Genomic DNA, 24,629 nt, shown 5'->3' with positions numbered 1-24,629 from the left:
TGGTTATTTAAATGAAAATGTTCTCCTCTTGCTTTCCAGGCCCTCTACTTCTCTTCTGCTCCTCTGCCGTCTACCAAGGTGCAAAATTTGCAAGATTATCTACTGCCTCCAATCCCAGCCTTCTCCCATCCATGGGATGCTCCCCAGTCCTGTCTGGTAAGTCTTTTCACATTCAAATACTTCTTAAAAAAGTCATAATACTTCTGAAAGTAGATAAGTAGATCCTAGGGAAATCCACTTTGGGATTGGTAAAGCAAAATGTATTTCATACATTCAACATTTTCTTCATTGAATTGAAGGGAAAGAAGTAAAATAAAAGAATTTTTAGCTTCTTGTCTCTAAAGTTTGAAACAAGCTGAGATGCCTAACTTCAGTGTGGACTAAAGCTCTAAAGAACTTGATAAAAAACATTAGGGACATGACTTGGTTTGTGTGAAAGGCCAAGGAGAACGTGCCATTTGCTTGCAAATCACCTCAGCTGTCCTGGTAAAGCTGCAGTGGGCACTGCCCTGCCACAGTATCTGGAGGATCTTGGGGGGTCAGTGCTGGCTGAAATGCTGTTCCTTCCCTACCTTAAGTTTTCCATAAGGATCACCCAGCAAAGAGAACACAGGCTTTGGACTGGAGACAATTTCTTTTTAGAGTTGGATGGGCAAATACTGGGTTGCTACACAAGGAGAGTGTGATGTGCTTGTTTTCTGAGGTCTGTGTTTGCTTCCAGCGTGTTCCCTGTATGTGTGATACTGAAAGCTATAGAAACCTGCTAGTGTGAATTCTCTGGGCAGCTGCTATAACTGTCCTAACTTCATAGAAACTTCTCTCAGATGTACCAAACTGTCAGCACTAAAGAACACTCTGGGCCAGCTCTTAGAGGGTTGTCTTGGTTTGAAAGACAGGTGTCCGCTAAGGAAGGCAGAAGCCTCCCTTGGAATGGCAGATGCAACCCCCTTCCCTCCGAGTTATTATAATTTTGAAATCAAGGGGGCTTTTAGGCAAAGATGTGGGAAATAGGAATAACAGTTCTTTACTATTATATATCTGTATGTGTATAACCAGTCAAACAAACAACAATATCTATGGCAGTAACAGCAAACAGAACCACAAACCCAGTGCCAGCCTTCTCGGCTGTCAGGCCCTTTCCCCTCGGGTGCAGTTCCGCTCGCAGCCGGCAGGGGCGCTGGCGGCTCCCGGTGAGCAGGGCAGGTGCGATGGTTCCCCCGCGGCTGCAGGGGGCGCTCCGGAGCGAGCTCGGGGAGCACGCGGCACCGGTGCCCCGGGATCCCGGGAAGGGATGGAACAAAGGCTTCACAAACCGCTGGGCAGCCGATCCCGGTGTCCGGCTGGATCCTCGGGAACAGCAGGCTGGAACAGTGGGCTGGAATGGCAGGGATGAGCACAAATCCTGGGTGGCAAACGAGATGTATCCAAACGGGGACCCCCCCCGGAGGTCTGGGCAGGCAGGGTGAGCACGGCTACAGCGTAGCGAAGGCTCCAAGTGGTGGCGGGGCAGGGCGGCCACAGCCCGGCTTGGACTGGGGCAGGGAAAGTGGGCTGGGGATCCTGGGGCTTCTCCAGTAGAGAGGAAAAGCAGCCAAAGAAAGCCGACTCCTCTCTCCAAGACCAGACCGACTGCCCACACACCCAGGTGAAACAAAAAGAGCAGCCAGCTCTTTTGTTTTTCTTAAGTACTTAGTCATTTGTTCCCCCTAGCAACATGTATGGGGGAAAATTCCTTTAACAGAAAAAAAACAAACAAAAAAACCAAACAGGAGAGCTCCTAAAACCCCAATAAGGGTCCAGCAATTTCTTGTGGCTTAGGCGATATCTGAGAAGGTTCTGGTTTTGCCCTGCAGACATCTGAAGATGAGAGTTTTGATTCTCAGCAACATCTGGACCTCTCTTACATCCAGCTGATGTGGGAAACTTATTAACCTTTGCTGAGCAGAGTTTGCTTTTTAAAAAATGGATCAAAAGAACATGTTTTGATACATTAAAAAATGCATGTCATAAAACTGCTGTTTCTGTGCCTGCTGAAGCCAAGAACTGCTCAGGCGTGAGAAAGAGCAAAGAGAAAAAAGCCAATAAAAACTATCCAAGCCTAACAGAAATATTAGGAAAGAAGATGAAAGACAACCACCCGGGATGCCCATGAAACAACTGATTTTAATCCCCTGCTGGTGCTACAAGTTTCCTTAGAAAGGGAATTTATAGATGAAGGAAAGATTGCATGGATAAAAGTACTTGGTCAGTGCTTGTAACCCTCAGCCTGGGGCCAAAAACTCCTTAAAGGCAAGGAATGACGCTTTTTGTAGATATCAGAAATTCCCCTGTTTCTTGCATGTCCTCTGCAGATCTGATAGTTCTTTAGGGAAGGAGTGTTGGCCTCCAGTCATACAGAAAGGAGGCAGCAAATGTGCACAAGGAGGAAGTGCTATGGACTTAGGAGCTGCTCAGTCTTTGGAAAAGTGGAGCTGAAAGAAATTTATAACTGATTAGAGAGGCTGGGAAAGGTTTGGAAATGGTAGCACCAGGTTCATACTGCTGAGATAAAGCTTGTAATACAGTGGGCTTGTGAAAACCTCCAGGATTTATCCTTATGCAGCAGCATGAGTTTGGACAGTGGCCAGGATGCCATCTGCAAGTGTCCAACAAAAATCCAAAATACTTTATAGAATAGATATTGCTCTCCCTCCACTCCCCAACAGCAGTTCCAGCCAAGTGGGAATGGAGGACTTTTATAATAAGATTAGTGGGCTATAGGCCGCAAGCAGAGAGCTAACCTTGTCTGCCTCCAAAGCCAGGGGTATAATCTCTAAATTAAATTTACATGATTTATCACATCCAGGAAGATGGGTGAAAAAACCAGAAAAAGTAGAGGAGAAGCAAAGAGATGATGGCCATTGGACTGAAGGGGTTTTGTCTTGTCAGTGGTAAAATGTGTAACTCAAACCACTAAAACGGGATTAGTAGTGGGTCCCCAAACCAAATTGTTCTGAAACACAGAGGTTCTTAATATATTGTTTTGAAAATGCAATATCTCAGGACAGCGACCCATCTGTTGTCAGGAGGAATCAGATGGAAAGTGCATTAAAAGTTGGAATTAGTCCCCACTGGGAGATCTGCACTGAGTCATGGTGATATATGGGATCTGTGCAAAGGGAGGAGAGACAATATTGTCCCCATGATTTATGCATTGCATAGTCACTGCCACTTTCTACAGCATTCCTGTTCTGTTGGCTGCAGACAACAGCAAAGAGAGGGTCCCCCTGGCTCCTTCGCAGTCTCATTGTGGTGGGGGTTGAGTGGTGAGGCAGCTCTGCTAAGATGGGGGAAATGTGCTTGAAAAAGGAGGAGCTCACACAAAATGCAAAGGCCAACAGAAGCTGGCCCAGGAGAAGAAATAGCAGGTTTGATGCATTTTTTCACTTGATGTCTTAATGTATAGAGTCAAAACATAGAAGAATGGCTTGTTTAAGCATCTCAAGTATGTTCCTTCTTCACAGCCAGCTTTCATGGCATCCAATAAAGTCACTGTACGCATGTAAATCCATGGAGGACTCACAGGGAATTTGGGCTGTGCAAGACCATGCTGCCTTTGGAACAGTGTGGGCCTGCAACCAGTCTCAGTCCATGGGTCAAGGAGAGCTAAAACCATGTTTGTCTACATAGGCAAAATAAGAATTGGACCTGGGACAACTGCAGCTGCTGAGCTTGTGGTGCTCCTAATGAAACCCACTCTGTCTTTCCTTCTGTGATCCCCTACTCCAGCCTTTCCCACTGCTGCTCAGCTGTACAGGCAGTTGGCTTTCATCCAGCCAAGTGCTCTGATTTTAATTTGCTGCGTCTTGAGTAACAGCTACAACTAGGACAGGTATAAAGTCACATCCTGAAAACCTCCCCTACACACCTTGCAAAGGGACTGATTAAAACTTTCTTGTTATCCCTGGGAAATCTGGGTGCTTCCTAAGGAAGAACTGTGAAATCGTTTCCCTTGTTAACTGCTGGGGTCTTCTTGGAAATCCTATCATATTTCATTTTTATTACCTGTTACTAGAACTACCCAGGTGGGATATTGAAGAGCACTTGTCAAAAAAATGTAGCATTCTTCTTTTATTAGGAATAAATGAAATTTATCTCATAATCCAATCTCCTTCTGAAATTACTATAGATCCAGGCAAAGAGGAATCGAAGATAATATATTTTCTTCATTTATTGCATTAGCATTCATCAACTTTCCTTGTATTTTTCCATCTTTTTTTCCTTTTTTTGAAATAAGACCCCCAGGTATTTAAAGGCTAGTAAAGACCATTTTGTTTTGTTTTTGCTGAGTTTTGCTGGTTAGCTGAAGCTGGCACATGGCCAGCCTCACATCCACATAGTCTCTGTTAAAACTTGGTGGGGTGCCACTCCAAGGAGACACCTCATTAAATTCATGTTGGCAAATGTTTGTCACCTTCTCAGGAGCTCTGCAGTGATTAAGGTTGGGATTTTCCTCACCTCATCTCTGAGCCAGCTCCTGGAGCCATGCTAACAGGTGCTTTCACAGGTAGCCAGGATTACTTGCCCTCTAAAGTGTCTTTCTCTCTCTCTGCTGTTGAGGTAGCCTGGATGACAGGCCCAGGTTACACACTTCATGTTTTGATGCTTAAAATAAGATGAATTCCATCCTCCAATTCCTTCAAAACTATTTACTTGATTTTTCTTCCCTGCTGCCTCTGGCAAGAGTATGTTTCAGATCAGTTCTTCCCTGCATGAAGAGATCCTCGCTCAGTTCCTCCAAGGCTTGACCTTTCCCGAGCTTTTGTATTTATGCCACCTGCTTCCCACATTTGACATAGCCCTAAATAGTTTCAATCATCTCATGAATTCTCTGTAGAGTTATGTTTTACCTTGGTCACCTCTGAGTCTCCTCTCTCCCAACAAATACAGGTCATGTTTGCCCAGTGCTTCTGTGTGAGGTGCCAAGCTGCTGAATCAGTCTTGTATTGCCTGAGCTCCTTCCTCACAGCAACATCTTCTGGGCCAAGCTCTTGCTTACTTGGAATGTTTCAGTGAGGGAGAGGAAGGACACGAGGAAATTATTTTTCCTTGGCAGAGGCTCTTGTGCTGGAGGAGCCCTGGTGCAGCTGAATGTCTCTAGAGTTGTGAGGAGGTTGCTGAAGGCAGTACAGTAGTTCCATGAAGGGGGTTTGTGCCAAAATTTATATGCTGGGAAGTTTTGAGAAAAGTGGAATGGATTAATTGCTCTCTGGCTTTGCCTGGGTGGTTTTGGTTTGGTTTTTTTTTTTTTTTTTTTTTGGTCATTGTTTGTTGGTTGGGTTTTTTTTCCCCAAAACAAACATTTGGGACCCTCCAGCACACTGGAAAAAAGGTTGGAGGTTTGGTGAGAAGCATCCAGGCCACACATAGATATTTCTCTCTTCTTTAGTTCTTTTCCTATCCAGTTACCCTGAAATTCACTTTCCTATGGTCTGGGTTGTTTCTATAGCTTGGGCACCATAATACTGTGGAGGGAAAGGCCATAAAAGTAGAGCATGGCTCAGCATTACCCAAATGGAACAGCTGTGATATGTGCTGTAGTTTGGGACTGGTTTTGTGGAAATCACTTATCCAGCACTGTATACTGCACAAAGTGGAGCATCTTGATCGAAATCTCAGTTCGCTGCTTGCTGAAATCTAATCCTGTGCCTTCACGTGCTCTCAGGAGCTCTTAGCTTAGGTACACAGCTTGGGACAACAGTGTAAGGAAGGCTGATATGAGAATTGGGTTTTTTGAGGAAAAAGACTGATGAAGAAATGGGAGGGAAGAGAAGCTGTTTAACATTCTGGGCTTGCTCAGATGCATAGAGAGAAATCAATCTTCCCTCTAGTGAGGGATGGGGTGGACCCATCCTGCCCCACTCCTGCTTGTCCCTTGCACTGTCCCAGCCTGTTCCTGAGACCATCAGGCTGTGGTTTGCAGTGCATCCCCCTCTTCAGCTCTGTCTCTGCTGCTGGAGCCATCACAGGTTGTGTCTGCCAGAGCTGGCTGATCTTTCACTGAGAAGGGAAAAATATCCACTGTAAACCTCACCCAGAACATCACTGATCTGGAAGAACAGCTCCCAGGAACCAGGCAAGTGAATGATTTATCAAAGGTAGTTTTGACCCTTGCCAGGGTCGTATTAAACAGCTTCTTTCTTTCTGCCTGACTGTGCGTAGCCTGGAGAGACTGGGCTCGTTGATATATGTTTTTCCCATCTTATTTGCCATTATCTGAGCCACAGTGAGAGAGTTTCAGTCTTTGCAAATGTGTTGGGCTAAGGTGAGAGGAAAACAAATACAGAAAGGTGGTGTGCTCTGCTGCTGTAGCAGGGGCCAAGTGGTTTCTGACAATTTTAGTGTGAACTATTTATTTGTGAGTCTGATGTGCAGAGTCTGCTGGTCCTTAAGCAGCAATGGTGCTGCATGTAGACAAGTTTTGTAATATCCATAAAATTGTTTTGTAATTTCCATAAAAATGAAGATTGTTTTTATTTGGAGGAGGCACTAAGTTCTGTTCTGCAGGGGCAGGAGGGATTCCCCACTCCTTGGAAACTTCACATCAAAAGCTGATGTCTCACACCCCAAGTTCAGTTCACCAAATTTAGATTCCAAAGCATCTCTGTTGCCCTCCAAACAACCTCCCATTTCATTCTGGAGAGTGTGACAGGCACCTGCACAGGGCTGAGCCCTCAGATTTAAAAGACGTGTGCGTGACACTTGGAACACGGTTTAGTGGTGGCATAGCAGTGCTGGATCAGTGGTTGGACTCAATGAACTTGGAGATCTTTCCAACCCAAATGATTCTTTGTGGACTTTCCAGCCTTTTACGCTATGAGTGGGAAGGGGAACCTTGTATTTCTCACCTCAAGAGAGAGGTGTCCCTTGTCCTCTGTTATCAGGGTGACAGCACCCTTTGTACCATAAGGTTTTTAACTTCACAGTGGGGCAGTAAGAAAACACTAGACTTTGTCTAAAGAAAAACCTTCGAATCTGCCAAAAACTTGTGAGACAACAAAACTTGCAAAGTGCCTGGAATGTGTCTGATTTATGACTGCTTTGTGGGCGTAATTTTTTCTGCTCGCTAGTCCTAGGCTTTATTTGCTTTGGGAAAATACCACTGTGAGTGTTTCAGTGTGACATTTACAGTTTCCCTCATGCAAATTGGCCCAGCAGCAGCCCAGGGACAGCAGACCATGAACTTATAAGGGCTGGCAGGGAGAGTGTACAGGGAGGTCAATAAGGGGGTGTGATTTCTCCTCCCTGCAGAAAGGGAGCTGGATCAGTGGCTGTGGAAGGATGCTCTGGAGACCTGATGCAGAATTGTTTGTGTTTTGTTTCAGCTGCCCTTTTTCCCAGCTAAATCAAACTGGTATTTTGGGGCTGCACTGCTTAGTTTCAAGCCTCAAGGCATTTTTCTTTCTGAATGATGCTATTTAGTTTATTGTTTTTTTTGTCTGTGTGGTTATTTTTAAGAAAAGCAGTGAGGATATATATTGTTCCTGTCTTCTGCTTCCCCAGACCCTTACACAAATTTGTAAATCATCTGATCCATTTTTTTTTTTTTGAAAGAGGAAAGGAAGAGAAAACACACTTTCGAGCAGAATTTGAAGGTCTATCTAGAAACAAAACATTTTGGATGAAGGGAAAATCAAGTTCTATAATTGGAATTGATTTTTAAGGTTCACCACGGAGTTTGCACTGCAGTGGAGACTTGAGAGTAGGGAAAAAAGATGCACAATAAGCATGATGAGACAGTGGTATCAGGCACTGTAGAACCTGGTGGTGCAGTGTAAGGTGAGATACTGCAATTCTCTGAAGAGGTGGAGGTGCGAGCTCTAACAGCTTGGAGTAAGGTGCACTATGCAGCAAGAGCTGGCACTGCTCTAGTGTTTGGCTGGATACAGCACTGTTTTATCTCAGGAAGGAGTTTCATGCAGCAGGGCACTGTAGGGAGACGGTTGCTTGTGATTTACTCATTGTGCCAAACTCGCTTTGAGTTTTATTTTTAAAAACCCTGTGTAGTCTCTTTTTCCTGCCTCCCTCTCCCGCACTAAGCAGCGCTAAATGCTGCTTGCCACTGAGGACATTTAAACTAATTTTTCCAAAGTGCTGATGAAGCAGGACACACTTTTATTGCTGTCATAACACCGCTCAAGCTCGCTTCCTTGATCGCGTTTGTAAAACACCGACCTTAATAAGTTCGCACCCCAAGGAGCGGCTGGTGCGGGCACAGCCCCTGAGTGACAGCCCATCTGCTGCGTGTCCTGCAGGCCAAAATGACTTCATTACCAGGCAGCATGGAGGGGAGAGCGGGGGCTGGCAGGAGAGCTCAGCTTTGCTGTACCTACCGCTATGCTCCTGCCCCGTTTGATCCCGCGGTGCATGCCAAGGTAATTGGCAGGTTCTGGTGCTCCTGCTGGGTGACTCTTTCATTGCCCAGCATGGCTCCTGCCAGTGGGGAAACGTGCTCTTTGCACGTCAGCACATTTGCACGCTGCTGTAGGACCCAGGTGCACGCAGAGTGAGGCAGCAAGGGGAGGAGAGGGGCAGGGCAGGCCAAAGTACACAGGCAACTGAAGCCCATCTTTGCCTGCCTAGGAAGCGTTAAAAAACCCTTTCAACTAGATGCCCTCAGTAGCACAACAAGAAAAATCTGGAAGTCTGGGGACCCCGCTCCCAACCCAGTAATAACATCCTGTGAGTCTATCTCTGATGCATGTCAATCTGTGCCAGGGGAGGTTCAGGTTGAACATCAGGAAGAATTTCATCACTGGAAGGGTGGTTAAGCATTGGAATGAGTTGTCCAAAGAGGTGGTAGAGTCACCATCCCTGGAACTGTTCAAGAAATGACTGGATGTGGCACTGAGTGTTACAGTTTAGTGGCATGGTAGGGTTTGGATAAAGGTTGGATTCAGTGATCTTGGAAGTCTTTTTCATCCTTAATGATTCCATGTAGAGCAACATCCATGTGTGACTGCACACACATCCTGGCACTGTGCAGTCCAGGGCTGGGGACAGCCAGCTGACTCTCACCCAAAGCAGTGCAAATCAGGACTGTCTGTGTGTCCCTTCTGAAGAGGAGGCAATTCTGTAGTCAGGCTCGAGTCCGTAGCATGTAGTGCGCTGTCACAGGCAAGAGACATCTCTTCCCTTAGCTGAAAAGAGCTTGAGCCAAGTTCTCTTTGATCTCCTGATCAAATCTGCAAATTTGCCTCAGCTCCAGCCTGGGGCACTTGCAAGTCAAAGCCAGCCTGCAGCTCAGTTACTGTCCCCTGGGTCTGACCTGCAGGTACGACGGCACTTCTGACTTCTTTGGCTCTCCTGAAAATACACAGTCCGTCCAACCCCAAGCTCATCTCTTTCTCCCTCTTCCACCCTGCATATCTCTCACCCTCTCAGTCCTGCCACTGCATCTACTCCAGTCAAAAAGCTCCTCTGGAAGCAGCGATCCCTCTGAGCAGGCTCTGGAGTGGTTCCTCTCGGCGGCTGCGGCCTCCCTGTGCACATCCACAGTGGCAGCTCACTCCCCACAGCCAGAGGCCCTACTATTTCAGTCCTTGCCTTGGTCTGGGGAGTCTCTGGTGGCAGATTGTGTTGTGATTCAGTAAAAATGATAAAAGGTTGGGTGTTCACAGAGCTGTACATGCTTACAGCTGACTTAACAGTAGCTTATTAATTTTCCCACTGTTGTGATTCACTGGGGCAGCATTTTGTCCAACTGTGGCTAAAACCCTCTCCAAAGCTTTGTCCTGTCAAAGAAACTGACACAGGATGATAGCAGACCCTTGTGTTCTCACCCCCTGCTCACCCCCTCTTTGCTTCTTCCTGTTCCTTGGCCTATTTTTTGGGTCCAGATGAATATGGAAGTGGCCCCTAAATGAAAAGAACAGACTACTAAGTCTTGCTGGCGTTTTTATGTGAATTATCTCCTGCCTTATGTTCTGCTTCTCCCTCTCAGTGTTTCTTGGTTAGGATGTTGTGCCTTCAAGTCATGTCTTGATGAGAATCAGACTGGGCACTGAGTCCTGTAGGGGAATCAGATGTTGGGGGTAGCGATTGAAGCTTTTTGGCAATTTGCTTTCAAATGTCTTGGCAACAGGAACAATTTAGAGCTAATGAAATAGATGAAGAGGAAAGAGGAGGTCATCTCTCAGGCTGGAAAAGGCAGCTTGTGTCATTTGCTCAACACTGGCTTTAAGACAACCCAGCTGTCCCAGAGAAGAAAATGTTGTGGGTTTCTTGTCCCTCTTTCTCTTTGATATAGGCACTCACTTTGTCTGCAAGAAGGGTTGAGGCATATCTGGGCTGAGTGGGGCTCTGCTGGGGCTGAATAAGTGAGGAAATAAAAGAAAATCTTGATGGCACAGACCATGTTTCTTTGCCATTTAAAGGAGCTCATGACAGTAAAAACTGTTTGCAGAGTCATTGCAATATTTGTATAGGTGTGAGCAAACCCTGGCCTTTGTCTGGAGGAGAGGGAACCGTGGATCACATCTCTGAACTTCCTCCATCCTCCCCAGATCCCATGGTGTCAACCTTATTGGCTAAGGAAGCACAGAATTGATATTCTGGACTTGTCAATATTCTTGTCCAGCATTTTTTATCCTGCTCTCTCTCATTGCTCTCTCCACTGCAGTTGTTTTATTTTTGCTTCTCTTGATTTCCACCTCTACTCCTTTGTGACATGACCTTTCCACATCTTTAAGTTCATGGTCCTCATTCTGTGTGTTTGATACAATTTTTAGTAGTTTTGTAGTTTCTTTTCCTTCCTCAGTCCCTCTGGAAGAGATATCACTCGGTCAGGTCATAATTTCTTTTCCTTCTATAGATTCCAGCTCCACTTCTCCACCCTGCTGTTGTAACTAAGGTCCCTCAGTCCCAGACCAACTCCCTGCATCCCTGTCACAAGCTCTGCATGCCTTTGTAGTGATCATTTGTTAGGCTGCTGTCAGCAGCTAAATGCATGTTCTGATATTCTCCCTGTCTCTGTGTCGTTGCTGAAGCTCTGTTGGTGAATTCAGCCTCGCGTCCTGGATGTCTGAGCAAGGTGATTGGGGACTTTCTCATCCCTGTCTCTAAGCCCAGGGAAGTGGCCTGGTGAGAAATGGAGATGTTTCCTCCAGTGTCAATGCCATGACCGTGCTGCCATGTGGGATATTGCTTTGGGAGGAGGCAAGAGCCATGGTGGGTGCTGATTTACTGTATTTTGGTTTGTGCCCTTTGCCTCTTCTCCTGACTCTGGGCACCACTGAGGAGAGTTTGGCCCTGCCATCTGTATTTCCTCCCTCAGGTATCAATACACATTGATAAAGTCTCCCTGAGGGTTCTCTTCTCCAGAGAACAACCCCAGCTCCCCCAGCCTTCCCCTGTACATGAAGTGCCCTTCTCCCTTAGACATTTTCCTGGCCCTTTGCTGGACACCCTCCAATACATCCATGTTTCTTTTGTTCTGAGGAGCCCAGTACCGGACACAGGACTCCACATGTGTCTCACCAGTGCTGAGTGACCACATCTGCCTTGATCTGCTGGCACTGCCCTGCTGGCACAGCCTGTGGTGCTGCTGACTGCCTTGCCATGGGGGCACATTGCTGGCTCACATTCAGCTCGTCGACCAGGACAGCAAGGTGCACTGCATGCTTCAGTGTCTTTCCATTTAATTTGTGTCATTAGTGTTTCTTCTGGCTGCTGGAGCCATTTCTGTTTGCATTAGAGTGTTCCAGTTTTCACTGAGTATTATCAGATAGCAATTTGATGTGAAATGGGCAAAAGCTGATTGGAGGGCCAAGGCAATTCTCTCCCTCATCATCTTCCAGAATAAGCACTGCTGTTGTAAGCTCCAAAAACACCTGTGAATGAAAGAATGTTCTTAAATTCTTGGATGACTTCCAGCATCTATCTGTGGGGAGGATAATCTTTCTGTGAAGAAAGGATGGAAGCCTGTGTGTATACAAAAGTGACATTAAACTGAGCTACCCTTCCACTCACATTTGTTAATAATCTATTGCATATGTTTCAGAGGCTTAAAGGCCCACTGTGAATTTCTTCCTGGGAAAAGGAGCCTTGCACAAGGTGGTTCTCTAGGCCCTAGAGACGAGCAAATCTTCCTCAAATATTGTGAATCATTGATGGGTATTTGTTCCAAGCTTTAATCACTCCTGTCATACCAGCCTCATTTTTACCCAGGTGACTGTTCCTTGTGGCAGGAGGGTGAGACAGTGGCACTTTCACATCAGAATGGAGATGTCTCAGCACAGCTGGGAATCCCCAGGGCTTACTTGGGAGTGATTCAGATCCTCTGAACAGTGATAGGATAGTAGGAGAATTTGCTTCTGAAACAACAAAAAGGGCTTTCCAAGGTCCTTCAGAGAGCTGTCTGTTGATTCAGACTTCCACACTGAACATGGCAATCATTTCCCTGAGCAAAATTTCAGAGAACTGCAGCCTCTTCAGCAATCCCTTCTCTATCCTGTTGTCTTTGATAACAGGCTGTTCAGCAGACATGGAAGAAACTGCCCAACCTTTTTCCTCTGCCTGTGGCAATCCTCAGGCATTCCCCCATTCCCACATTCCCCTCTCCCAGCACCATCAGAAAAAGCCTGTGTTGCTCTTCAATGAAAAAAAATTCCACCCAGCAAGTGAGAAGTTTCTTTGCTGTGGAGGGTCAGCAGCAGGTGGATTACACCCTGAAAATCCCCTGCCAGTTCTTGGAAAATAGGATTTAGATGTTTGTATAAAGGCAACTTTTATTAAGCAAACTGCTATCCAGTTGGCTCCCTGGAGTGCTCAGCTACATGAATTTAGGAAGCTTTTAGCCAGGAAATTGGAGGGACATGGTTATCTGTCACAGGCTTAAAAACCCTGCCACTACCCCCAGGGGTGATGCTTCTATACAGATGCAGGGAAAAATCCATATGTACTCCAAACAATGAGGAGGGGAGCATGACTACCAGGTGATAATATCTCCATTTAAAATCAGGAGAGTCCTTAATTTATCATGAGGTGTTTTTGGGTGGTCAGCTAAGAGAACCTGAGGCCTGTAAACACCACAACTTCCTGTATTTACCCATATGATGGTTTTGTTTGATGTGATTGCTTTCCGAAATATTGACAGTAAAGTGCTGCTGGTAGGTTTAGGAAGGAATTGAGCAACAGCCTTGTTTCTGAGGGTGGAAGTGAGGAAGGTATGGCCATTACTTGGAGGAACACTGTACATGTGCATGCATGTGTACTGCATATTTTAGAAGAAGCACTCGTGGCTGAGGTGCACATCACTGCTCAGGAGGACCTTATGAACACAACCTTTGGGCTTAGTCTGAACTGATCATATTCCTCAGGGAAATGAAAAAGCCTGAAGGTTGTCATCTTCTGCCAGCTGCTAATAGCTCCAGGGGCCTCGCCTGAAGACCTGAAAACTCTGTGCTATGGCACACGACACCTTTCATGGGATCATGTCCACCTGTGCTAACATGATTATGGCATTAAGAGCTTCCACACTGTCATAAATGCAATCAGAGATGCTCTTTTATTGTTTTATTTCTCTAATGGAGTTGGGAGATGTTTGCACCGAGTAGTAGTTGATATGGTCCTGAAAAGCTTGAATGTCAGGGACGAAGTCAAGAGAGAACTGAGACTTCTCCAGAACTGGAGTCTGGGTCCAGACAAAGATCATCTGAGCTCAGGGAGATAAATTCTAGTTGCAGGGAAAAAATGGGCCCTTGTTTTTAACTAAACTTTTTTTTTCCCCTCATGTGGCATTTGGGCCTTTCTGTCCTTGTCCAGAGGGAAGGGTGCTCTGGAGAGATGGGTGACGTGCCTGCTTCGCTGCACAGCATGTGGGGCTGGTGAGGACTGGCAGACAGCACTGAGGCCACAGCAGCATTGCAGTCACCTCCCTCCTGATTAATGGGAGCAGACAGGGACCAAATGGGTCATAAATGTGCCCCTGAGCTGCAGGGGTGGTGCACCCTGTGATGGACCCTGGGGGGCTTGTCCTGACATCATCTGGAGGGGGGAGCCTGCTGGACGGCTGACGTGGGGTCAGGGAATGGCTTAGACAGAGAAAGTTGTCTCAGAAATGCCTTTGGGTCTCACAGCTCAGACACAGCCAGTGACACCTCTGTCTGCTCTCATCCCTGTGGAGGGACAGGGCTCAGCAGAGCCACCTGGACACAGCCTGAGTGTATTTCTGTGTGCTGTGCCAGACGCAGCCATGCTGGACACTGCCCTTGCCGGACCCTGCCTTGCTGGACCCTGCCTTGCCCGACACTGCTGTGCAGCTCCCCACAGCTCCCTCAGGCCATTGCTGCTTGCAAACAGTAATTGCACATTATCCTCTCCCTGCAGAGGGGCAGCCAGGCTGGATATTGCCTTAGTGTACAGAGAAGATGGGTAGAAGGTGATTTTTGAGCTAACGAGACCTTCCAAAAACAAAGCTTTCTTTGCAAAGGTAATATTCTTCCGTTCTTCCTTTCCCCTCCCTGTCCCCCAGCACTCCCTTCTTCCCATTCCAGGTGCTTCTGCTTCTGGAAAGACATTTATCATTTCTCCATCTCTAACAGTAGATTTTTCCCCCCTCTCTTGCTCTCTCATTTTATCTTGCCCAAGGGGTCTGTGCTACCTTTTATTAGCTGACACTTCACTTCTGCAGATGGAAATGACACTAATGGAATGTGGCTGAGGCTTTATTATAGAAATGCTATTCGCCCTGCACAAGCAAACTTCCAAATAATCCCGCAGGAAAGAAATAAACCTTGAAGACAGCTGCAGGAGCTGCAGATGAAAAAGAAGACAGGAGAAGGGACTGATGTATTAAGAAAGGAAAAAGAAATAGGGAAGGGAAATAAACAGGCCAGGGCATATTCTTTTGTGTCCAAAAAGAAAGCAAAGGTAGTTTAACTGAGAATCAGCTGCGTTTTATGTCCAGGTTGCTGGCAGAGGTTTCTAGGTGAGAAGATGGGACATTGACAGCCCTCTGCCTGGCTGTCACTCCTGTCATTGCCCCAGCTTCTTGCCTAAAAGCTGTGCCGGTAAAATAATTGCTAAGGACGGTGGATGCTGTTCTGGAAGCTTTGGTTTTGCTGCTGTGAACAAGCAAAGGGTTTTCAAGCCAGAGGGTTGTCTCACCAAACACAGCTGTGCTGACCCAAGCTGCCAGGCCTGGGTCTTTTTGCTTTTCCTGAACATGAAATCCCACCCGTGACACACTGAGAGGTGACATCACTGTGTCCTTGCACTCTGATCCCTTCTCAGCTTTAGTGAGGCCAGACCATCTCTCTGCACCATGAGAAGGAGCTGTTAACGCTTGCAAAGGACCCCTGAGAGCTGTTCATGAATCTTGCCCCTTGGCTGCTGCCAACTTGAAACCCCAGCACATAATGAAAACCAAATGGTTGCACAGATAAAGAGCCAGAAGAGAGAGAACAAACATCTGGGAAGGGAGGAGGGCAGCTGACTGGGAAGACTCAGAGAAGGTGAGAGAAGTGACATTTGCTTAGCAGCAGCCTCTGTGGTTGTTTTTCTGTGTTATTGATGCTTGCTTTTCCCTCCCACTTTTATTTTCATGGTGTGTCTATTACCTCTATGGCTCATTAGGCAACAAGATGCTAATACTGTCTGTAAAGCTGCAGGATAGATAACCCCCCTCCTCTGTTCCTCTCTGTGCCTCTTTTTTTCTTTATTAGATATCTATTTTTGCTTTGTTTTGTTTTGTTTCCTCTCCATATCATTTTCCCCTGGCTCCCTTCATTCATAGTGTAGCTCAAAGGAGAATTATTTCAGGAGCTGAAAACTTTCCTTGCTCTCTCCTTCTCCTGCTGCAGGAATTTATTCCTTCTCTTAAACTAGTTAACCATATTAAAAAAAAACCCCAGTTGGTGGCATATTGAGAGATGTTACACTGGGGAATGATTCCAGCAGGAGTAGCCTTTGTATTGACGAGTTTGAATTGGCAGGAAACCCAGGTGGGGGACAGGAGTAAATTAACCCAGACTCAAAGAGGCCACAGAAACAGAAACATTCGTGTTGATCCACACCAGAAAAGGCAACACAAGCAGCCAGTTTGTGGCTGGTTCTCCCTGCTCACTTGTTGGCTCCCAGACTAGCTGGCTTGCTCCTTGTGGAAGGAAGCCACTGCCAAATGGCCGTCTCTTCACTGTGACCCTGGCTCCTTCCAGAGCAGCTACCACCCAGAGGAGGGTTGGCCTGTGGGGACATGTGTACAGTCACCCCCACACATCCATCATCCGTGTGCCTCTGATGGCAGATGAGAATTTTATTTATAGCACAACCTTTCTTTCTTCCTTCACCAAAGCACTTAAGGGTGTTGTACATCATCATAATAAAACCCATTACAATAAAATATTACCTCTAGAATCTTTGAAAATGAAAGCCAGGCAGAGGAAGCTCAGAGAAAGTGGGAAAAGCAAGGGCAGGAGTAAAGAGTGGGCATTTTATGTGTCTGAGAAAGACCATATTGCAGGTGGAGCCTGGGGATCACACAAAGGTCTTGAGAGTCTTTGCAGAAATGGGGTGAGACAGAAGCAGACAAAGCTTGGACAAAAATCGAGGGGATGGCTGTCGGGGTCCCATCCCCCCTGCCTTGTGGCCCTGGGAGAGGGGCCCTGAGGGCACAGACACGGGGTTTCCCTGTCCCTGCTCAGCCTCGTTCCCATTGGTTGTTTTGTGTTCCCCTGCGCGGGCAAGGACCCTCAGGTCCTGTGATTGCCTCAGTTCCTCAGCAGATCCCGGCCATGCGGCTGGAGAAATAAACATCTTTCTGAAACATCTATCAAGAATCAGTCCGTATATATTTCTTTTCCATGGGCCTTGTTGTTTGATACACGTGTTGCAGTTTCCCTACTGTAACAAATAGTGGATAACACGAGCAGAATGATCCCTGATCCCTAAGGACAGCAACTGATTTGTGAGTAAACTCTGGATTTCTCTTCTTGTTTTTGTTTTGCTGTTCCATCTCTAAACTATGGAGGAACTGTGGAAAGACTCTTGGCTCTCCGAGCCGCATATGGACATTTATCTTAAACTTGAAAAGATTCTTGAACAACGATTTGTAAATTTTAGCTTAATTCAAGCTCAAAAGGAACTGAAACACTTCCTGGCATGGTTGTTTAAGAACTTTTTCTATGTTTCTTGGGATTTGATTCTTACAAAGACTTTTGGAAGACCGTTTGGACACAGTTAATTTCTGAGTCAAAATATACGCCGATGGAAGAATATTTTCATGAATATTATTTAATTACCAAGACTGTTGAGCAATGCCAACTGTGTCCTTGCAAAGTTAAAACTGCTTCAGGGACCGTGCGACCCAGGCCACGTGGACCGAGCACTCTGCGAGCAGCAGCGAGGCAGTTCCCACGTGCGGGCAGAGTGACACGAGCCGCAGTGTCGGCAGCGGAGCGAGGTGTGGCGGGAGCCTGCCCGGCCCCGCACAGCGCGTGGTGGAGCGAGCCCTGTGAGAGGAGCGGCACGTGGGCGACGGCTGGCGGCAGTGGAGCGGAGCCGCGCCTACCCAAAATGCGTGCAAGAGCAGGGCATGGGGGGGTCGTCGCTCAGGGGCCCGGCCGAGACGTGGGTGCAGCCCCAGGCAGCCGCAGCGCAGCTGAGAGCAGAAGCGGCAGCACGCGGGGAGCTGAGCGGTGCGGCCCAGCCCGGCCCGCATGGCCCCGAATGTCACCCCGGGAAGAGCGCGCAGGCACCAGCAGCTCCGATGGCCCCAGCAGCCCTGGCAGTTCCAACATGGAAGCGAGCGAAGACAAAAGAGAAAGCAAAAACACAGTGAGACAGAAAACAGAAGCCACTCAGAAAAAGGAAAAAATCATCGTAGCTAAGGTTTTAGGAATAGTAAAATGGTATAATGTTAAACAAAATTACGGTTTTATAACAAGACGTGACAACCAGGAAAACATATTCGTTCATAGAACTGCTATAAAAAAGAATAACCCTGAAAAATACATCCCAAGTTTCGGAGATGGAGAAGTAGTAGAGTTCAAAATTGTGCAAGGTAGAAAAGGGTTACAAGCAGCAGAGGTCACCGGGCCTGATGGTGTTCCTGTGAAAGGCAGTATATATGCTAAAAATCATAGTCATGTTAGACAATATCTCCATTATAAGCCCCCCCTACAGTCTCCCTTTCCTAATCCCACCTTCCTCTTTTACCCTATGTCCTATTACCCCCAGTGTATTCCCAATCCGTTTTTTCACCCATGGTTTCCCTCAAAAAACCATGCTTTTGCCAATTGCTTCCCCAAAAATCCCTTTCCAATGCTGAGTGGGAGATGAAGAGGGGGAGGGAAGAAATTAACTATTGTTGTTTAGAGTTCCAACAGGTACAAATGGAAGAAACCCTCTCCTGCCTCAGTTTCCCCACAAAGCATGCTCAGAGAGTCGTGTCTCCCTTCTGTCAGCCTTAAGATGTTCCGGAGAATCTGTTTGGACATTTAAAGACTCAGGAGGGTGGCTTGTTTTGTTTTGAAACTGTTCTTGTTATGTTTATCCAGTTGTTTTCATTCTCCTTTTATTAAAATAAAACGGGTGAGGTGTTGGGGTCCCTCCCCTGCCGTGCAGCCCTGGGAGAGGGGCCCTGAGGGCACAGACACGGGGTTTCTCTGCCTCTGCTCAGCCTCGTTCCCATTGGTTGGTTTGTGTTCCCTGCGCGGGCAGAAGGACCCTCGGGTCCCGTGATTGCAGCAGTTCCTCGGCAGAGCTCCGGCCAGGCGGCTGGAGAAATAAACATCTCTGAAACAGCTATCAAGAATCAGTCCATATATATTTCTTTTCCATGGGCCTCGTTGTCTGATACATTGTGTTGCAGTATCCCCACAGTAACAGATGGCAAAGACTGGTTCACTGGATTGATGTGCTCCAAATCTGGGAACACTTTGGAGGAATGTCTGGTGCTCAGAGTGGGACTACCTCTCCCCAGTTTCCTTCTCACCTTTGCCCAGTAAATTTTCCTTGTGGGAGGGTCTGTGGTGAATTTGAGGAAGGAGCTGGTATCTTTTTCATGTCCAAGAGCCCACCATGGCATAACTGGCAGCAGATGTGGGCTGTGATGGTGGGAGGTATGAACAGATGGGGACTAGACCTGGCCTGAACTCTCTTTTTCATTTTTTCCTGCTATTTTGTTTCCTACTTTCCCCTTCCTCCTGTTTCTTGAAATCTTTTGTGGATGAAAGCAATCTTTCATTTTCTGTTTATAGAACTATTCCTTGGCGTAGTTTTGGCTCTTTTGCACGTCTCCCTTGAGCAATGTGGTTTTTTGTTTCTTGTTTAGGCTCAAAGTTACATGGGCAGCTTAGTCTGCCTCGTCCTCCTCTCGTGTTCTACCCAGAAGTGTTTATCCCCAAAGCCCAGCACTGTTCTCTTGATCATTTTGGGTAGCCAGAGTCTGGCTGTATATCCACAAGTGGAGTCTGCCCACAGCAGAGGCAGTGCTTGTTCATTGTGCAGTCACGAAGAGACACCAGAGAATGTGCTGACCTTGTGATAATTAATGGATTGTGGGGTAATGGTTCTGTGTGACGCATTAGATGCAGAAACGGGATCCAACACTTCTACATTTAGGATAATTGAAAATCTGAGACATTTATTATTTTGGGCACACTACAGTAACTTTGGTCTTTAAATCTTAAATTAATTATTTCAGACATTTACAGGAAGAAAACAAAGGGCTGGCGAGTAAGGGAGATACAAGCAGTCCATGGACTGGTCATTCCAAGGAAGGGCTTTACTGCTGTGTGCTATTCCCCTGAGAGACCTGGGGAGAACTGGTGCTGGACCAGCAAACCATGGACCTTTCTTAATCATTGTGGTATGCTGGCCAAAGTCTCATCAGTCAGTAAAATGCTTCACAGGACAGCGCCTGAGGAGTAAGTGCATCAAAAAACCACGTGGGTTGAGGAACCAGCCACTGTTCTTTGCTATATCCCAGAGCTGTGACTCCAACAACTGCTCAAAAGTCTCTTTCGAGGTTGTACCTCACGGGCCCTGTGGTGGTGAAGCTGCTGGAGCACAGATGAGAGTTTGCCACAGTTTAAACCTCACTCCGTGACCTGGGCTTGGCCATTTCCCCCTCTGCTCCCTTTTCCCAGAGATCAGAGCCTCTTTTGGGGCGGGTTTGTCCCTCACTGGTGCTGATGGTGATGTTTGGGCTGTTCCTGTTGCAGTGCCAAGAGCAATCCTTGGAGTGGCTGCTGCATCCTGGGTGTGGAGCACCAGCCTGGCTCCTTGAGCACCTTGCAGGGTTTGCTCAGGTGAGCAGAGACAATTTTCTGTGAGAATCACTTTGCCAGTCGAGTGCTCTGGCCTGTAACAACCCATCACGACGGTCTCACCTGTTATTTGAGCATATAGCAGGTGGCACAGTTAAGGGGAGAGATCTGTAATAACAGGCCTAAGTAAAGGGATTGTAACCAGGCTAATAAAATCCATTTCCCTCAGTTGCTCCATTATAGCAGTGCCCTAGACTGAGCTTTTGCTTCACAAAGAAGGAACCACACTCTGCTATTTTAAAACAAGCAGACAAACAACTGCTTGTTTCAGCCTTCTCCTCCCACTCACTTGTGAGTGTGGGAGGGGGTGGCACAGAGCAGTACAAAATTTTTAAAAATGGGGAAATAAAGAAGAGAGTTAGAAAACTTGAAATCCCTGTGAAAGATATTTTTCAGTGCTCTGCTTTCTTCCCTGTCCATAGCTTATTTGTCCTGTGTACTGTCCTGTGTACTGTCCTGTGTACTGCCCCTGTCCATAGCTTCCCTGTCCAGTGTACTCCTGATGAGAATAAATGCAACTTTTCTTTGGTGGGAGAAAAGTCAATGGTGGGAGCAGGGAGAATTCAAGCATCTAAATCTAGGAAATGAAACAGTGTGCCCCACCCAGGAGCCTCATGTGTAGTTGTACTGATCTTGAGAGATGTGTCTTTCTCCTGCAGCAATAGAAGGAGGCAAAGATTATTGCCTGTAACCCCCAAGTGCACAGAGAAGCCCTAGCTGAGTTTCCTGTTTAACTTTTCTTTTGCCTGCCTTTTGTTTTCTCTTTCAATCCTTTCAAGTGTGGTCAAAGGATTGTTTTATTCTCCTCTGGATGGTGTGTTTGATCTCTAATTAGACAGTTTTCTCCTTTCAGCTGCCACAGACCAGGTTACAAATCTCAGATTTGAAATGAGAGTGGTGATAACGGAGGTGGTGCCCTGTCAGAGATTGGGCTCACTGCCTTTCAGGCTGACTGGAAAAGTCAAAGAGAAAATAAATGTAAACAGCAACATTGTGCTGTCCTTGAGAGGCTGTGTGGAGGAAAGAGCCTTGGCCAGGACCATTGGCTCAGTGGGGTGACAAGGCGAAGGTTTGCTCCTGCAGATCCTTCCCCCTTCATTCACATTTCATTCACAGCTTCCGAGTGAGATTCCCAAATGCTTCCTAACCCAAGATACTCCAGTATTTTGTGGTCAGTATTGCCTCATACAAGACTGACAGTCACTTCACTCTGCAATGGTAGCCTCTCTTAAATTGATGTTGCTATTCCCAAGGGCCAGTTGTGCTTTCTTTATTCTGAAAAAAACCCTTGCTAAAGTCAGTGCTTGTACCTAAAATTTCCCAGGCGCTTATTAAACGATTCCTGCCAATAATATTTACAGATTTTTTAGCTGCAGCAAAAAGTGCTATTTCCTTCCAGCCATATCTGCCTCTCCCACAGCACATGATAAGGAGTCAAGGACAAATAGACAGATAGTCTGAAGACTGGCTGGATCATTGCATCTGTACTAAGTGTTCCTGCTCCTGCCTGGACATGACAGTCCAATTTCATGAATCTGAAGTCCAACACCTCCCATGGGCACTACTTCACTTGTTGTTTCTTTCCTTTTGATTTCTCTTTGAAAATCCCAGTTCGTTTCATGGTCAGAGAACCCTGTCTTTGGTCCCCTCTGTTCATCAGAGCCCTTCATAACCTGGCATAGGATGAAAGGACTGTATAGATAATTTATGGGAAATCAGTAATTGAATCTTCGCTGTTCTCATAAATCATATCTCCCAGCTATCAAACAGCTGTGGGTAGAGTAACATATTCCAAAACCTGCGTAATTGATGACTCCCTTGCAATAGTCCAGCGCACATGACTGGCAATTTTTCCTTCCTCTCAACAATGTTTTGAAGTTTTCAGCGAGGAAAGCTCAGTATCTGAGCAGACCTGCAAAGTGAATGGCCAAAGTCGTTAAGGAAAAGATGCTGATAAAAGAAGAATGTAATCCAAATTGATGGGTAAAATGAATCCTTCATGCTTTTTCCTAAAGGGATTGGGAATGATGAAAGCACCTGAGGAGAGGAGCTTTATCTCTGAGGCTGGTTTATGGGTGGTGTTTATGCAGCAGAGACGTGCCTGTGAAAATGGGATGTGAGGGAAGCTGGTTACAGATGGGCAAACACGGTGAGCATCACTCGCCTCGAGGCTCCTCCTGAAACCTTCCCCTCAGCAAATCCTGAAGGCAGACCCTCACCCATTGTGGGCTGAGGTCAAGTGCCAGTGAAGTGCTTCAAATTTATTTCATCCAGGTCCTGACTGGGATCTGAATGCTGGTGTCTGCGGAGGCAGCCCGTGTGTTTGTCACATGCTGTTTCCCTCTCCACTCCAGATGCTGCAGGAGCCCAGGTGAGCTAAACAGGCCAGGAAGGATGAGAAAAACCATTACTGAGTTTTCTGCACTGAGGAGACATGAACTTTGATAGAATCCCCCTGGCTGTAATCTGGCTGTGAAAGCAACTACTGACTTCACCTGCTTTGGATTCTGGGGCTCAGCCTGCAGCCCCTGTGGCCACACATGGCCAGGCAGACAGGCTCTTACAGCAAGAGCTTTTCTGCTGTTTGCTAGCAAGGAAAAAAGCATTTTTGTACCTTGGCTAACCCTGACTACACAGCCTAGGGCTGTGTGCTTTATGGCTGAGCCTGTAAGAGTGTCTGCAGCTGTCATAGAAACCTGCAGGCTGTCTTGTGCACTAGAGCTGCTGTAGAAAATGATGCTCTGTTTTGGCAGAAAAGAGGTCCTGCAAGCCAGGACCAAAGCACATCGAATGATGTGTGACTTTTCCCATCCATTTAACAAAGGTGTTTGCTGAGGCCTGTTGGAAATGTATGGCAGATTTACAAGATCCAGAGAGACATGGTAATATACTGTTCGTGTGTGCTGCTGCTGCTGCTAACTGGATGTTTGTTTAAGCCCACAGTACTGCTGTTTCAACACAGAGAAACCTGCATAAATTACCCTGTTTTTCCTGAGGGAAAAATGATTTTTCTTTAAGTTTCACAGCTCTTCAGTACTGGAGACCAAGAGACCTGAGGCCAAGTAACCTTGCAAAAGCCCTTTCAGGGTGTGCCCTCATTAAAGTTTTAGGGGGCCATTTTGAAGGGACTTTCCTGATCATCCCCTCCTGGTGCTTTTTTCACACTGGGGAGTGGAGTGTAAGGGGGAGGGGGAGCAATGTCCATCTGGGAAAAGGACAGAGCTTTATTCCAGTGAAGCAAGGCTCTCTCCATCTGGTTGGTTGTAAATGCAACACAGTGAACCTTGGAACTGAACTGCACCATACAGGCATTCTGTAACCTGAGTTAGGGATGCAAACTTCTTCAAAGGACAGCTGAAAAAAAAATTGGCTACTGTTTTCATGAAGTACTGACCAAAAAAGTAGCTCCCAAAGAGATTAACAGTTGCCCATACTTAGCCATGATTCAGCCTGGAGTGATATGAGGTTCCAGTTTGCTGTGGACTCTTGGATCAGGATGCAGCTGCAGCATCTCTTCTGCACCTCTGCCACGGCCCAGGACACCTACTCAAAAATGGGTCCTTTTATGTGCTATTTGGCCATTCTTCTTGTGGGTGCTTTGTTTGCTGCCACTGTTAAATGGAAAGTCAGGTAGGTGCTCTGAGGTTTGGAGATCTGTCCTAAGATTTAATTGAAAAGATTTTGCTAAATTTGTTTGCCTGTGTTTAAAATGAGAAAAGTCCCCTGAAGGGAATAAGACTCTTAAATTCTGCCACTACTGAAGAATTTACGTGCTCTGAATTTTAAGTTCAGGGTTTGGTTGTTTGCTTTAGTTGCAGGGAAGCCTTACACAGATTTTCTGTTTCCCTGGCCCATCACAAAGCACTGGTTTCACTGTCCCCCCAAGTGCTGCTGCAGAGCTGCCTCATCAGGACTCTGTTTCCAGAGAAGTTTTCATAAATTGACTCCCATCTTTGGGCTCCCTGTGGCTTTCTCTGGGGAGGAACCCTGTGACCTGTCCCAACCTCTCCTCTCAGCAGTGCACAAACGCGGGATGCCAACCTTAACAAAGAGATCACAAAACTTTGTTAAACAAGGTGACTCAACAGAAACAAACGAAAACACCAAGTGACACTCCATGGGCCACTTGCGTGTCCGTGGGAGTTACAGGGGTTCCAATACCAGCCTATAACACTCTCCTGAGGAGAGCTGGGGAGGGTTGGAACTGCAGCTACCAAAATCATGGGAGGGATCTCCATGGAAAAGAGGGAATCCAGAGGGTACCCATGGTGAGAAGCAGCACTGCAAGATGCTCTCCACAGCCACAGCTGTGGTCTGGGT

General features: G+C 46.7%; 1 long non-coding RNA gene across 3 annotated transcripts in view; it reads left to right on the top strand.

Moving 5' to 3' along the window:
- LOC125333795 overlaps positions 1 to 24,629 on the top strand; it is a 176,121-nt gene that overhangs the window by 34,190 nt on the left and 117,302 nt on the right. For all 3 annotated transcript variants that reach the window (XR_007206969.1, XR_007206968.1, XR_007206970.1), the window contains exon 2: positions 40 to 156. This is a non-coding gene — a long non-coding RNA (uncharacterized LOC125333795). The remainder of the gene's footprint in view (positions 1 to 39; positions 157 to 24,629) is intronic.

The sequence above is a fragment of the Corvus hawaiiensis genome, chromosome 15, assembly GCF_020740725.1.
Source record: "Corvus hawaiiensis isolate bCorHaw1 chromosome 15, bCorHaw1.pri.cur, whole genome shotgun sequence".
In the NCBI taxonomy this organism is placed as follows: Eukaryota; Metazoa; Chordata; class Aves; order Passeriformes; family Corvidae; genus Corvus; species Corvus hawaiiensis.
The sequence above is the reverse complement of the archived record's forward strand: the minus strand, read 5'-3'. Positions and strand labels throughout refer to the sequence as shown.